Raw genomic sequence first — 16246 nt, 5'->3', positions numbered from 1 at the left:
CTGGAAGGCTGCGCCATTTTGATCTTACAAGCTATCGGCTGCTATGGGCAACAGCATAGTCCAGACTTGCAGGAAAGATCCATATAAATCAAGATTTAAAAAAAAAAAAAAAAATAGATAGATAATGCAGCGGCGATAGCAAGAGGTCCCTTTTCGGAGAGGCTCAAAGCCAATGCTAAGCAAAGATATTTGGAGAAGATAAGAGATATTAAGAATACCGGTGTTCACCAGTGTCCAACTGGTGGTCGAACTAGTGCAGTTAACTATCTCGTTTTCAGCATAAGTTACTACACAGTTAAAGAATTCAAAAGCCTCAAGTCCGTTTGACAGCTATGAACAATTTTGCTGTGGCAAGGATCAAGATTTGGCGATCTACAAGCCCGACGACTGTGAAAACACTGTCACGCTGGCAAAGGTAAGGTCGTGGAAAGTGCAATGTTTACGTGTTGTAATGAAGAACCCTCGTGATTACAACACGCAAACATTGCACTATCCACAGGCTAACCTAGTAATGGTGAAATGCTATCAACATTGTTTCACAGTCAACAGACAGCATCGTTTATGTTTTTAATGTTTCTTCTCTACATTCTCATTACATGTATTTGTGAAGTGACTGGGGTTCGATTCTAGTTTAATGATGGCCTGGTTAATATGTTGGGTATGTTAGTGTGTGGGAATTGTAAATAGGGGTGTAAGAAAATATCAGTTCTGCAATATATATTTCATTTCACAATACTGTATCGATATTAAAAAGTACTGTATCGATATTTTTAGGTATTTATTCAAATGCAGATATTGTGGAGATTCATTTCTGTTTTTTTGTTTTTTCTTTTTTGTTTATATTTTATTGATTATTATTTAACACTATTTTATTAAATAATGTTAGTTCCTTTGTTGGGATTGCACAAAAATAATGTTCTGATGTTAGTTCTGAACTAACAGAATATGAACATTTGAACAGGATCTTAAACTGTAATGTCTGTAAAACAGAATTTAAGTTTGAACACAGGAACATTTTATGATATAGCATTAGATCCTGTTCTGAACAAATAAAAATGTGTTTAGTATTTGTGCAGATTTCTAGTGTAATTCAATACTTCAAGGAAATAATCATTTTAAAAAAAGAAACAAAAAATTGCCTTTTTAACAGTATCGCGATATATCACAATATATCGTATCGTGGTCCTATTATTGTGATTTGTATCATATGGCCAGATTCTTGCCAATACACAGCCCTAATTGTAAATACATTAAACTAGTCAGAAACCCAAAATAGCATACCTCCGGATCTCTAAATTTGCTGTCCCAATCACAGGACTAACTGGAACAGTTTTTAACACAGCAGTGTCCCCCGGCCATCTTCGATCAAACAGATTTTAAAAACAATTTACAAAAACAATGAACGCTCTGCTGTGGGACTGTTGGCACCTGTAAGTTCAAATTGACAAAATTGGGCGAGGATGCTTGTCATTATGTCATCTCCTCAATCCTAATAGATTTAAAACTATGCATGCACTCATAAAACTAACAAAAATTAAAGTGAAATTAAAAAGCAGACTGCAGTAGGATAGGTTAATAAATAATGATTGTAAAATAAATAAAAATAGGGCATAGCTTGTATTGAAAGAACAAAAAAAAAACTCTTGGATTTAGTGTGTGGTTGAATTATTTACTAAACCCCTAATAGTGTTTTACAGTCCATTATTAAATGGCTAATTCTTCAGTGTTTTCAGGAACCACAGGAGAGAGGGAGGAAATCTGAAAATATGTGATGCAATAACCAGGCAATAAGCGCCTGGTCCTGTCCTGACGTCACTAATGTTGACTGGAATCAGATCTGATGACGTGACCACAGATCTTTACAGAAAACAAACTGAAAGAGCACTGTGTCATCAACATCATCTGACAGATGTAATCTGTGATTGGTTAGAATGATAGTACCACCCCCCCACCCCCCAAAGGCAGCACAGTTTATCACCTCAGCATCATTACGCTTATGTTCACATGCAGAATAGTGACATCACAGGATATGCAATGTCAAGTACGGCAGATGACCTAAAACACACCACACTTAAACACTGATCGTCTACAAAAATGAAACTGCACAACCTGAACATGAGCAACAACCACGAGAAAAACAACTATGAAGATCTGGATGGAAAAAAACAACCGTATGGATTCTGTTTGAGCTACACAAAGGGTGACATTGACCAAAACAGATCCTTTGTCTTCGTTGTCTACTCTTGAGGAAACACCACTGCAACTGTTGGATCATTTCAATCAGCAGCAGAGTTCTGTGACAAGACACATAAATATAATCTAAATACTAACAAAAGCAAAACATCTTAAATGGCTGTGTTTTTCTTCTATACAGACTCAGTTCAGTTCACCTCATGGCCATGAATGGAAATACACAATACTGTCAAAGCATCAACATAATATAGGCCTATATAATAAAAACAACCGCACACCAAATACACATGGACTGGTTCAACTACTGCAGGATGTTATTTCCAGTATCATCTGCCATAACCAGTATAATAACCAGTACCAGTACAATAGTATTAGTATATCACTACTGCATCACTATATACAGCTTTATAACAGAATAAGACAAATCTATCTATAACAAAGTGGCAAAACTAAAATGCCTCCCTGTATTTAAGATAATTTACAATTTGAATTTACTTAGTTTTTATTCCAATATATTGTGATTAATAACATTTTAATAATATAAATGTTTTTTACTTTTTAGACTAGTATTTAACACTTAAATGCTTTAATTTTGATGTCTTACTTATCATTTCATATTTTGATGTTGAAAAAAGACTGAAAAAATCATCATCATCATCAATGTCCCACTTTTACAGTGATAAAGGTCAGTGACACCATATAACATTTGTCTTTAGGGCAGATTTAATATGTTTGCATTCTTATTTAAACCACTGAAAATTTTTTTAAATATTTGATTGCTTTAATTTCATTTATATCATGTTACATTTTACTCTTGGATGTTAAAAAAAGAGTTTTTAATATTGTGTCTCCAGATTTATGAAACGTTTTACTGTATATCAAGTATTTGTCATGTTCTGACCAAAAAGAATAATTTACTACTAAGAGTCACGCTTCTGCAGTTTTTACTTAGGAACAAAAATTACCCTCAGCCTTTAGACCAGAAAGAAGGATAATTATACATTTATCAGTATTAACTGATATAGAGGATGTTTTATGTGTTAATACATGTCCAGCTCTTCCTTTAAGGTTGCAGAATAAGGATGGTGAAAATAATGCAAAAATGAAAATGAGGCTGTATAAAGGCTGTATAAAGACAAGGTGTATTTTCCTTTACGTGTTAAAATACAATAAATGACTCATGTTTGAATGTACAGAGGAGTCATCAGATGTCATTGTGATAGAATTCATTAAAGCCTTAATAGTGAAGGACAATCGGATCTGTGGTCAGTGAGGCAAAGAAATAAGACTGAAGATGGATGAAGGTTGGATGAAGCGGCATTTAAGCCTGACTCAGTCACTTTGGGGTCTCAGTTTAGGATCCCCCCCTCCTCTCAATAGCAAGGAGTTGCCGTGCATGGGAACAGTAAGCAGTGGGGGTTACTACTGTACAAAACAAAAGACTCCGTGCGTAAAAACTGCGCATGAGTGCTGCGCCGTGCACGTGTTGTGAAAGCAAGAGCGATGTCACTAACAACGACAGTGTGTTTTCACGTTCACAGTAAACCATCACGGCTTTTTCCCGCTACAATACTGGCAGTGCCCCCTCCCAGTTGCACACCTTCATTTCAGCCACTGCTGCAAATTCAGCCATAAATGCACCGAAACAGCACACGAGAGCGATAGGATGTATGGTGATGGTACACACGTCCACGCACCGTGCCATCATCGCGTTGCATCAGCACTATAACAGACAAAGGCGGTGAAGCCCGTGGATGGAACTGCTGTATCACCGCATCCACGGAGATCGGGGTGAGGGTCTGCAGACACAGACACGTGGCCATAAAAAAAACTGTGCATGAAGAAACTGACACAAAAGAAATAAAGAAAATCTAGATTCAATGGACAATAGACACGCATGCCTACAGCCAGAACAGACTGGACCTGACATCAGAACCACATCAGAACCATTGTACATAGAAAAAAAGGCAAAACTGAGTCAAAGCAGAAGCATTTAATAAAGGTGATGATTGTTCAATATTAGTGCTTCTGTGCACAACAATAATTCAGTAAACCCCGGTTCCTTAACTCATCCACATACATTTGATCTGGGTATCTGGGTATGCATGTGGGTAAGACGGTGTCACCCGGTTCTATCTGGGCATAAATCAGCGCTAATAACGCAGTTTTATGAGCAGACTGACTAAGCTTCTGCAGTGTCCGCTCTCATGACAATGCACGGCCGTGTGCGTACAGGCGCAGCTGTTCTGCAAGGCACCGCTCAACATCTAGTACTACTACTACTGCTACAACCACCACTACTACTACTAGCCAACTACTACTACTATAAACCTGATAGATGTCTGTTTCCATATCTCTAATGTCACCGTCTCAATCCAGGCTTTACTGGTGTAAATCTGCGTCTTAAACACCACCGTCCACCGACTGGACTGACTCCACTGGCTCCTAATAACACTCCTTACACAGCAGATCTGTACTCAGTGTTTTTTTATGTGGAAGTTAAATAAACCATGTGCACATAGTTTCTAATAATCCCTGTAATAACCCAGTTAATACCACGGAAACTACAACTATGACTAATAATTGTTCTAATAATAAGCTACAATGTGAATCTTAAATGTCTCCTCCGAAAGTGGCAGATTGTTTTTGGAGTGTTCTTTTCGCCAGGTTTGTTCTGGATCAACATCTAGTTTATGACAAAAAAAGAAAAGAAAAAAAAAAGAAAAGGAAAGTAGAAAAAAAAACAGAAAAGAGGAGCGCACACAGTGCATTGAGTCAAAGCACAACAGGATGTGGTTCGGAGTTGTGTTTCACTCCTGAACCCGCGTTCACACCCCAACACATCACGCACATCCCACCCTTCCCACTGTCCGGTACCCGCTCCGCCAAATCCTTCACATTCCCGTGGGTTGTGGTTGAGTATCAGTGACTTTTCCACATCCACGGACATTCAAACTGTCCTCGATCGGACCGACCAGAAACCCACCGCTGCGACACTTACGCAACTTTGGAAGTCGGGTTCTGCATCAACAATAGGCTGAGATTGACAAACGCAGAGGAGGGGGGTGGGGGTCGCACACATAACACCTCCGCATGGACAGTCGGCGGTAGAGAAGACACTGACCGTGCACGGAGCTCACCTTTTCCTTTGTACACAGCTCGTCGCAGCCCTTTTGTCCGTCTCCTTCATCGGTTCTTTCACATGGTGCCTCCGTTCCGACTCCTCGGTTCCTCCGCCGCAATCCTCTCCTTTTCTCCGTCTCCACTCGGACACTTTTCTCTTACAGTAAAACACCGTCTGTGATTCTGGCGGTCTGTTGTTGCCGTTGTACGTGTGCGCGCGCGCGTGTCTGCTTATGTGTGCGTGCTGCTCCCGCGCGGCGTGCGGCTCCGTCTGTTTGTTCCACTCGACTGGAACGCCTACTCTCAGCCGCTACATTGTTGACATTCGGCCGCTGACGTCACTCTATCCCCTCATTCACAACATCGTTAACGCCGCGCGGCTTTGCGTTGGGGAAGGCGGGGAGCGCGCGCGTACCCTGGCCAACAGGCGCAACGGAATTTGGAGAATCGCACTACGGGCCGCAGATAGATCCCTCCCCTTGTGGCTTCGCTGTGTGCTTCGGCCTAATAGCCCCCCGCCCCCTTCCCCGGGTAAATACAGGAGAACGATGACACAGGGCGTTTTTCTGAACTGGTCACTGTTTGGATTGAAGGCCTATTTAACAGAAACACGTTTGAATTAGAACCAGAACTAAAACCAGAAACTACACAGGGGCTGATCTACAAACAGTTCAAAATAAACCACCAACTAACTCAAAACGATTTAACTTTAGATATTATTTTTATGTTCACATTCTCATCTAAACCACTAACAACACATTCAATTATTTAATTGTTTTGATTTTATTTATATCACCCAGAAGGCTGTGCTGTGTCGTTAACAGTTATAAATGGCTATTGTCATCAGAAAAAAGAAACATACAAGAAAATGAGGGACTGGTTTACTTGAAACATCCGCTGTTTGAACAAACATAGAGGTTTGTCACAAAATTAAGACAATTTTTTTTTTCAGTGTTCCTTTCAAAAAAAAAAAAAGAGGTAGACCTATAAGTTGTTTTTTAATTCCATAACACTGTATGGTCTTTTGTTCTACTTCTGTCCAGTGTTTGATGGACAGATCAACTAACCTGACAAACTACACCTACTGTTGATGGCTTTGTCATCTGTGGTAAAATCCAAATAGTCTTTGTTATGAGTAATAATATATGATTATTTACATTATCTGTAGGCCTATATATCTCTCTTAATAACTAATGTGTAGAACTGCAGTTTAAACTTACAATTGTAGTTAAGTTGTGTCATATTGATGTAGCTCAACTCAACATTGCTGACACAAGTTACATTTTCCTCTAACCTTAATACATTTTGTTTTTTATGTAGAAAAAAGCAGGGACTGTGTTTCCCAAAAGTGTTTTCTAGGACCCACTTTTGAAACAATAAACCACTGTGGCCTGATTCACAACAGGCCTTTTTTCCAAATCATAAGAGGAAGTGAATTAGGTCATAAATTACCATTTTCTTAGATACTTACAATATCTTGTTGATAAGATGGTTAAGTGGAATAAGAATAAATGGATAAGTGAAAAAGAGACATATATAACTTACATCGTCAAAAGCATTGTTCAAATAATTCGTGGAAGTGAATGATTGTTAGTCAGTATATGTCAGCCCTAAGGTGAACCCCCCTTCACCCAGTGGTATGAAAACATGTACATGTTAAATACATACAAGTCAGAAGTATGATGCCTCTCACTGGTTAAACAAACCTAATATAAATGAGCCTTTCACAGTAGTTTTACTGCTAAAAGTACAGTTGTAGTGACCTACAAATATATTACTACTCTTATCCTTCATATTTCAACCTATTTATCTTTTTCATGGTGTAGATAATATTTTTTCTTTATTTTTACCAATTTAGGAACACCAAAATACACAAAAATGATTTTCAACCATGAGTAGAAAATATTGGGTCACAAGACTAAATAAGAGGTAAATGTTTCTGATGTTACAGTGATGTCCATCAAGTGAGGGATTTGGTTTTTTAGGTCAAGTTCTCCAGGCATGGATTGGTTAATAACACATTTATAGACAAGTTTTTAAAAATTGCATATGGCTGTTGTCATCAGCAAAGAAAGAAGAAAAACGAACAAGAAAATAAGTTAAATCAACGGCATTCTGATGGTAGATGCACGACTGCACATGTACATGATTAATTAAAAAACAAACTGAAGTGGATTAAATCTAAACAGGCCTTTAAACAATTAAGACATAATCTGAGGGGTGAACATGACTGATCAGATACAATATGTGATGTGTACGTTTATTAGTATAACATCTTATCCACTGAGGTAATTAAAGATCCTATGATGCATTAAAAATCGCCTTAAGACATAGACACATCAGTAGAGCTAAATGAATCTTTTACCGGATTCCAGGGTTAAACACTCATGTTGGATGCCTAATTATCCTAATTATTGTCCCAGTTCATGACATATTGACACCTCATGTATAGGATTGTCCCCAGAGAGTCATTTTATGATGTTTGGATTATGTGTTGGACGCACAGTCAGTAATAGTGTTTAGGCATAAAAACAACTTGGTAAGGATTAGAAAAAAGGTCAGGAGTCAGGCTAAAAGAAGAAACATAAAGACAGAAAACCCCAAATAAACTGAGGGTGTAACAAGACACAAACCCTAGTCTCCTGTGTCCACATCCACAAACTGAGTCCTAGACATGCAGAACACCTGCAGATCCATGATGCTCTCGGAGTTCCACAGGGGGAATGAATCCACCTGTGACCTCACTGAGTTTAGATTAAAGGTTCAGTAAGAGTCATGCAACTGTGGAAGTAGTGTTTGAGATTGTGTTGGCCTTGTTGATGCTCACTACCCTTCTACATTTTTAATCTAACAGTAGCTGTTGTTCAGTGGCGGCTGTTTGTCTTTCAGACAGGGGAAGCTCATTGTCGGCTTACATCAAAAAAAAAAAAAAAAAAAAAATTGTCAAGTTATTACACATAAATTCGGCCCCCCCGTTCCTTTTTAAGAAAATGGTCAGTGACCTTATTGTACCAAGTAGGCGTCTTTTCCAGGGACTGGACCAGTGTCCTCTCAATGTCCAGCAGAGCTGGGCTGCTTAGATTGCCTTGGCCCATTGTGTTGTGGGTGTAAGACTTCAGCCTTTTTAAACAAGAGATGCTCCTTTCACTCTGACCTAGCCGACAGTTTGATTGATTTAACTATCTACAAAACGATATTAAACTCGAACGAGACATGATTAAATTATGTAACTGAAACAAGAAAACGCTGAAATTATGTTAAATTGAAACAAGGAAGTCCAATGAGTGTGTTTTATTTACAGTGCAAGAAATGAATGAGTAATTTCGTAGTGGTTTCTCTCTCCATTTCACAGCAGAATGCGTGGCGGTACTAAACTGAACTGTCAGTGAAGGAGTAGATCTCAAAACAGCAGTCAATCAAACGGGATTCAGCCTTTCGACTGATCCTCCAATCAGCGCGTGGGATTCTGGCGTCCAGCCTGGCCGAGCTCCGCCCACAGCTCCATTCACCCCCAGAGACGCCCGGTGTCAGGGTCAGGACATCGTGGCATTTATCCAATTACCGTCCATTTTGAGGCAATGAAAAAACTGTTCCACTCAGTCCATTGAAGCCCATAGATGCCCAGCGTCTACGGGCAAATGCACTGAGCAGAGATCGAATGAGAAAACAGCGCAACGGGAATGGAGGAGAAGTGAACAACATTGCGTCCGTTGATTTGTGATAAAGCTGATTCTGAACGAACTCATCTTTGAGATGAACACGTCAGCACATTTGTAGCCAATAAAATGTCAACACAACCGTACATATTTAACCATTTAATTTTTGTAATTTTAGGGGAAGCCGGGCTTCCCTTGCAGTCTATGAGAAATCGCCACTGCTGTTGTTGTGCTGTAGAGGAGCAGAATACAGACAATGAAGAACCTGAAGAAGAATGAGGGTTTTTGCAAAACAGCTACATAAAAATCAGTGAACAAGATGGGACTGATGTGGAGTGAGACTGAGACAATCATTATCTGGACAGAACTTACACCAGCCTTTGAACAAAGCTTTTTAGACCAAACTACAGCCCTGTATGAGCTCAGGGATCAGGGTTACCAGAACAAATGTCTTAAATATCATGGGTGTGAACATTAGACTTCATCCATATTCCACATTTTATTTATAGATAATATTTACAGTTTCCAAACCAAGTGTCATGAACTGAACTTGTTTACAGGTTTGAAAAAGGTGTGTTACAACATAAAAAAAAAAAAATATTTTTGGCACATTTGGACAATTGAGAAAACCTTACACAAAACGAAAATGTTTTATATCTGCAAAATTCAATTATGTTTAACTGTGATGTTTTTGCATCAGTGCATCATGGACTAATGATCATTTTAGTAAGTACCCAAAGCACCAACACACTGACAACATAAATGAGACTGTAGGGACACTTGTAGATTTGTCTTTTTCTTTGAAATAATTTGATTAATAACAAGTGGTGCCAGACACAACAAACCCTGCCCCTCTCATGTATTGTAGCTTATTTTGGCATTGATCCATCTGATGTCATCATGTCTGTGCATGTGCTGATGTGAGCACAGACACAGACAGAATAGACAAATTTTGGCCATTGTAAGTAAATGGTGAAAAAAAAAAAAGATTTTAAAAATCAAAAAATATGTGAACTTTGACTTACTTTTTCCAAATGTAATCACATCTATTTTGGGTCACTGGCAATCTATTAACCCAGTCTGGTATGAATTCAACCAATAGTTTTGCTGCTAAAGTGTCAACAATCAAACAAACAAACAAACCAAACCAAAAAAATACCCCTCGTCTCCCTTTTAGGGGGCAGGGTAATAAGGTTTAATAAGGAGTACGTTTAGTTTGTTCATTATCAATTGAAGCCAGTGTACAAAATAAAAAAAAAAAAAAATCAAAAAACTAAGAAAAAACAAGTGGTGCCAGACACAACAAACCTCGCCCCTCGCACATATTGTAGCTTATTTTGGTTTCAATCCAGCTGATGTCATCATATCGGTGTGTGGTGATGTCAGCATATCAATTTCTTCTATATATGTGTCAAGTTTGAAGTAAATTAAAACAAAATTTATGTTTTATAGACATTTGAAATTTCACCCATTATAAGTAAATGGGGAGAATAATAATAATAAAAATTTTAAAAAAAATCATAAAAAATTAGAACTTTGGCCAACTTTTCCCAAAGTGTAACCATATCCATTGTGGGTCACTGGCAATCTAGAAACCCAATTTGGTATGAATTCAATCAATAGTTTTGCTGCTACAGACATTTGAAATTTTGCCAATTATAAGTGAATGGGGGTATAAAAAAAAAAAAAAAGATTTTAAAAGCTCATAAAAAATTGAACTTTGACCTGCTTTTTCCAAAATGTAATCACCTCTATTCTGGGTCACTGACAATCTATAAGCTCAATTTGGTATGAATTCAACCAATAGTTTTGCTGCCAAAGTGTTAACAATCAAACAAACAAACCGAATCAAAACAATACCCCTTGCCTCCCCTTTGGGGGGCGGGTAATAATCAATCAATCAATCAATCAATCAATCAATCAATCAATCAATCAATCAATCAATCAATTATTTATATATGTGTGTATATATATATACACTGTATTTTTTTTTTAGTTCTTTTTTTAAATCAACAGAATAATCACGACAATGCACAAAAAGTAAACAAAACAAGTTGTGCCAGGCACAACAAACCCTACCCCTTGCACATGTTTTGCCTATTACAAGTAAATGGGCAGAGTTTAAAATTTCATAAAAAATTTGAACTTTGACTTACTGTTCCCAAAATGTAATGATATTAATTCTGGATCACTGGCAATCTATAAGTCAATTTGGTATGAATTCAACCAATAGTTTTGCTGAGAGAGTGTTAACAAACAAACAAACTGAAACAAAAACAATACCCCTTACCTTCCCTTCGGGGAGTGGGGTAATTAACTGAAATATCATGACAATGGGCTAAAAACAAAAAGAAGAAAATCAGCCAATTTCTACTTTTCAACTATTAGACTTTATTAGACTTTAGACTTTATCTACATCCCAGCAGTTAAATTAAAGCTTTGGCTTGTCTTTAGTGAGTTAGATAATGAAAAACAGACTGTAAAGCAAAGTTTGTACATTAGGTTTGTCACTGTATTTACAAAATTAACAAGTATAAGGCTTAAGAACAGAGCTTCAACAGATACTGTTACGTGTTTAACCCATAAAGACCCAAACATCCATTGTCAACCTAAACCATCTACTGATGTAAACTGTTTAATACCTGTTGATCCACTAATCTTATCAATACATGTAAATAATAGGTGTAAAATACAGTTTGTCATCTTTTCATGGTCATGAGATATGACCCATTTGGACATTCAGAGGCTCCGTAGTGAACATGGAAACACTGTCATCTTTTACAACACTGATTCACCAGTAAAACCCATGGAGTTGGATCAATGACAGTGGATAGAAATGCTTGTTTTATGTTCAGTTAATGATATATTTGACTGAAAAAGTCTTCTTCAGCTTTCTCTGTTTCTGATATAATAACCCTCTACTTTAATCTGAGTTTTTATGAACATCTACATGGTCAGTGAATTAAATATAGGAAAATACTGGATTTACACTGAAAATTCCTAAATACAGAGGATAGTAATATAATAAATGGTGATAAATCACTTAAGAAAAGTGAAATACAGAGAAAAATTTATTTAGGAACTGTCACAAAAGTATTGCTGGGTCTTTATGGGTTAAGTGCATATTCTATAATAGTATTTGATGACAACATAAACTGAGGTGTTATACATAATGAGAAATCCAACTGCTGTCAGTTTGTGGAGCAAAAAATCAAACTGCAAATTTTCAGGAGTGAAACCAAAGCCAGAGTAAAAAAAACAAAATGCAAATGTGCATTGATAAAAAAGCGTAGTAAGGCAGTTGGAGGACGCTGCATCCGTGTGAGGGAAGCTGGTTTTGTTCTGAAAGGAGCTCACATCCTATTTAGACAAGCTAACACTCACTGGAGATGTTTTAATTTCTAATGTAAAAACTAGCCCCAGGGAGTTTGCATGTAATTATGAATTATCATAGCAGAGCAGACAGCCCCTTCTTCATTACAACATTCACTTTTCACTGGAGATTCTATGAGTGGCATTTAAAGAGCGCATCCATGTGCACATCCACATCCACATGCACACATTAAACCGATGGTTTAAGACGGAGCTGCTGCTCACATCAAAAATACCATCAACACATGCTTGGATTTGGCATAGAGAAAGCTTCAAAGGGAGAGAGAGGGGGAAAAAAACAAACTGAACATATTATATGAAATGTAATTTGAAGATAATATTTCATCATGTTATGATTCTATGATGCACATTTTACAGTGAACAGTTAAACTTGAAATTCATTGTCAACATAAAAAGGAGCAGTAAAATAATGATAATAATGAAATTATTTTAGTTGAAAAAGCTTTGTTTAAAGCTTCAATATGTACAAGTGGGTCATTTGTTAATATTATCTAACTCATTTCTAAGTCAACAGCTGTCTCATGCTTCTCATTAGTAATATAACAATGTTTTCGTGGACTTATTTCTATGTATTAGTTACTGTACATATATCAACAACCAGATCCCAGCAGAAATTATGTTGACTCTTTAGTCCCTTTTTCCACCACCGGAACCATTATTATTTACCTGGGATTTTGATTTGAATATATTTTCTGGAGTTTTGAAGCACGGTGGAAACATAAATCACACAGATAACCAGGAATTCTTTTACTGAAGGTAAATAAATTCCTGGTGATAAAAGTTCCCGCTAATGTTGGTGGGAAAAGGGGCATTTGCTGTGTCAGTACAGATGAGTGTTTTCATTTTGTCATGTGTGATGCCACAAGCAATGAGGAAATCTAAAAAAAAAGTTTGTTTATGGTGAAGGTTTAGAGTGTAATAGTAAATGATTGGTTTGTCCACCTTTTGTGTAGTTTGTGTAACTACTTTTCTGCTACTGTGAAGTCAATATTTTTGTAACATCTTGTGTGACTGAAAGATGAGAGACATCGTTTTTGTGTATATTGTCAAGTACAAATAACATGTCCATGATTGATTCTGTCCATCGCTGACTTTACCCTAGTGATTTATAAAATGCAACACATTTCTACATCAGCTATTAGAGCTGATGTGTCTCAGCAGCCAAAGTAACATTTGCTCTTTGTAATGGGGGAGTTAGTTGTGTTACCAACCAGGGAAAACTGCTCTAATACAATTAGTGATGTTTGTACATTATGTTTTTCAAAACAGATTTTTTTTTTCATGTAGGCAGGCTAAGGGTTCATGGCTAATGTTACATGTCATTAAGTTGCTGAAACATGGAAGAAAACCCCAGATGAGCCTTTGACTATGACAGGCAGTGACACACTGTAAAACATGTCGGTTGATAAGTATGAACTCAGCTATCAGCTGTCCGTCTAGTCATGTTTGTTAAAAACACACTGAGGGAAAAGTGTCCTACTATGAAAAAATGAAGTCGGTGGTTTCATCACAGAGTGCCTCATATTTGAGAAATAAAGAAAATTCTAGACCTTTTGAAGTTTTGCTGTGATACTTCTGGATAGGTTGGGTAAACATCTGTTATTGAAGACAGAGGATCATTGGTGTAATCCAAGAGGTACTTTTAATGTGCAAAGTCAGCTTACTTTTAAGAAGTTTGATGACAGGCACAGATTTTATTGCATGCTGTACAAACTTGACATTAATATGCATTAGTCATAATTTAAAAGTCAAATGTGACAGTGGAAAATCAGAGGTTCCATGAAATAAGGAGCTAAATGCCAATAAAAAGTACAGCACTAAAGGAGAATTGCAATCTGTCAAGGGTTTGATTTTGGGGGTCCAGAGAAACCAGCCTGACAATCCAGCAGCAGCTAATCCCCCAGATTAGTGAAGGTATTCATATTCATATTCATCCATGCAGAAACCTTCAGGATATCTGAGGGTTTTTAGCACCGAAAGCTATAGTGCTGGTGCTTCAAAGCAGGCCCGGGGGCCTTCCACTGCCAAGACTTGGCCGTATCTAAAGGGGCTGGGAAATGATGAGCCCCCACCCTTTGTCTCACTGCTTACTTTCACCATCTTGCTCATGCTCCCAATGCAGTGAATGCATGAGGAGAATGTAATTCCAGGCTGCAGAGTCCATGCACATACACATCTATGTGCATGTAGACTCTGTGTGCAGTATCATTCCTGCACCCGCTGACCTCTCCTCCAGGCCTTTTAAGAAAAGACGTCTGATGGAGGCTGGGTGGCGGAAGAGGGGGAAGGCATGGTGAATGAATGGCACAGTGGTGGTGTGTGTGCGAGTGTGTGTGTGTGTGTGTGTCGGGGGGGGGGGGGGTCACGGAGTACACAGAGCCAAAAGCATTAGCCTGGCCTACCCGCCTCGTGCCCACACTGTGGACAAACACTGTGTTCTTGTGTTCTTATGTCAGGAAGTCTCATTAGACTTAATAAAAGCAGCATGTGAAACATCTGTGATTCCTTTATGGCACAAAGAAGCGCTACCGTCTGCAGACTCTCAAACCCTCAGCACTCATTGTTTACTTGATAAGTGTCAAAGAAAATGTGCCCTGTCATGTATGCGTTCCTCAGAAGCCTCCAATACTCAAAACATGTCCATTCAACTGATGTTTTTATAACTGTGGTCGTACAATGCATGTTTTAGGTTTTTTTCATTGCTTGCTTATGTCTACTGCCTTTCACCTCACTTCACACTAAACAATGAGTCTTTTCCTCGTAAATTATCATATTTTTAATTAATATACAGTATCAAAACTAGCATTAGTTAATAACTTCACCTACAGGAGATTTATGAGTTTAAAACACATCCTCGTACTTTGCAGTCACTCCAAAATAACACAGAATTGTTGCATTTAGACAATATCAAGACTAATAATTGACACATGTTAATTGTTATCAGGGTTAAAGTTACGAATAATTGGCTGTTCTTACATTTCCAGTCAAAACCTGGGTTTGGTTTTGTCCTTTCAGTTTCATTTCAACCACATAAAAAAGAGAAACAACAAACTGTTCCCTTTCAAATTAATCTAATTCAAACCTCTTGGCCTTATACATTTTCTGTTAAAATCCTGAACAGGAAATTAACACAACCAAAAGCAGCGGATGCTAAAATGTTGAAGGAAATTATACTTTTAGAAAGTGGATGAGGAGTTATGGACTGTGGTTTCCTTTAAAGACATTCAACTCCTGCTGCAGCCGTGTGGTGACAAAATGTGTTGACACAATTATATTAGTGAATACAGACAGCTGTTTACAACCAATTTAATGAAATATGAGGCCCATAACATCCCTTTTTTCTTCATTTTTACACAGAGATCAACTGTAGTGCATCCAAATCTGGTCACATCCTTACAACAGCTAGTGTGAAAAATACAAAGTCATTTACAATATAAAAGGTCAGATGTATGACATGTTTAAATAACTACTTTTTCTTTGTACAATATTTCAGGGATTTCAATAACAGCAGCTGAGCAGTTAAGTAAATTTGTTCTGCGAGCAAAACAGGCACATGTATAATCCTGTATCTACTCAAAGCAATGACTCATAGGAAAAGTGTTCAAAGCAAATCCAAAAGCAGGGGGAAAAAAAAAACAGCCATGCTCAGAGCGCGAGAGACACGTCGGTCAAAGAGTCATCAATCTGAGAGTGAGTATGACTCATACCCCAGTGATTCATGGGGATTTGCGGTCACCAAGACAAAGCTGTGAGCCAAAATCCAACTTCCATGAATTTGCTGGCTAAGGAGAGAAACAAGTCCAGGCATATTCACAAAGACGTAAACGCAGAGTAGTCGTCAGTCTGCAGATTGACATGTGACCCGCAGCCAAATGCCTGCG

The 16246-nt window shown here is 37.9% G+C and overlaps 1 protein-coding gene across 1 annotated transcript in view; it reads right to left on the bottom strand.

Moving 5' to 3' along the window:
* Positions 1 to 5599, bottom strand: part of bach2b (BACH transcriptional regulator 2b) — a 135668-nt gene extending 130069 nt beyond the window's left edge. Inside the window, exon 1 of the mRNA XM_030127801.1 lies at positions 5334 to 5599. The gene's annotated coding sequence lies outside the window, so the exon portion shown is untranslated. The remainder of the gene's footprint in view (positions 1 to 5333) is intronic.
* Positions 5600 to 16246: the final 10647 nt, after the last annotated feature.

Source organism: Sphaeramia orbicularis, chromosome 24, assembly GCF_902148855.1.
Source record: "Sphaeramia orbicularis chromosome 24, fSphaOr1.1, whole genome shotgun sequence".
Lineage (NCBI taxonomy): Eukaryota > Metazoa > Chordata > Actinopteri > Kurtiformes > Apogonidae > Sphaeramia > Sphaeramia orbicularis.
Note: the sequence above shows the minus strand (reverse complement) of the source record. Positions and strands in the feature narration are given on the sequence as shown.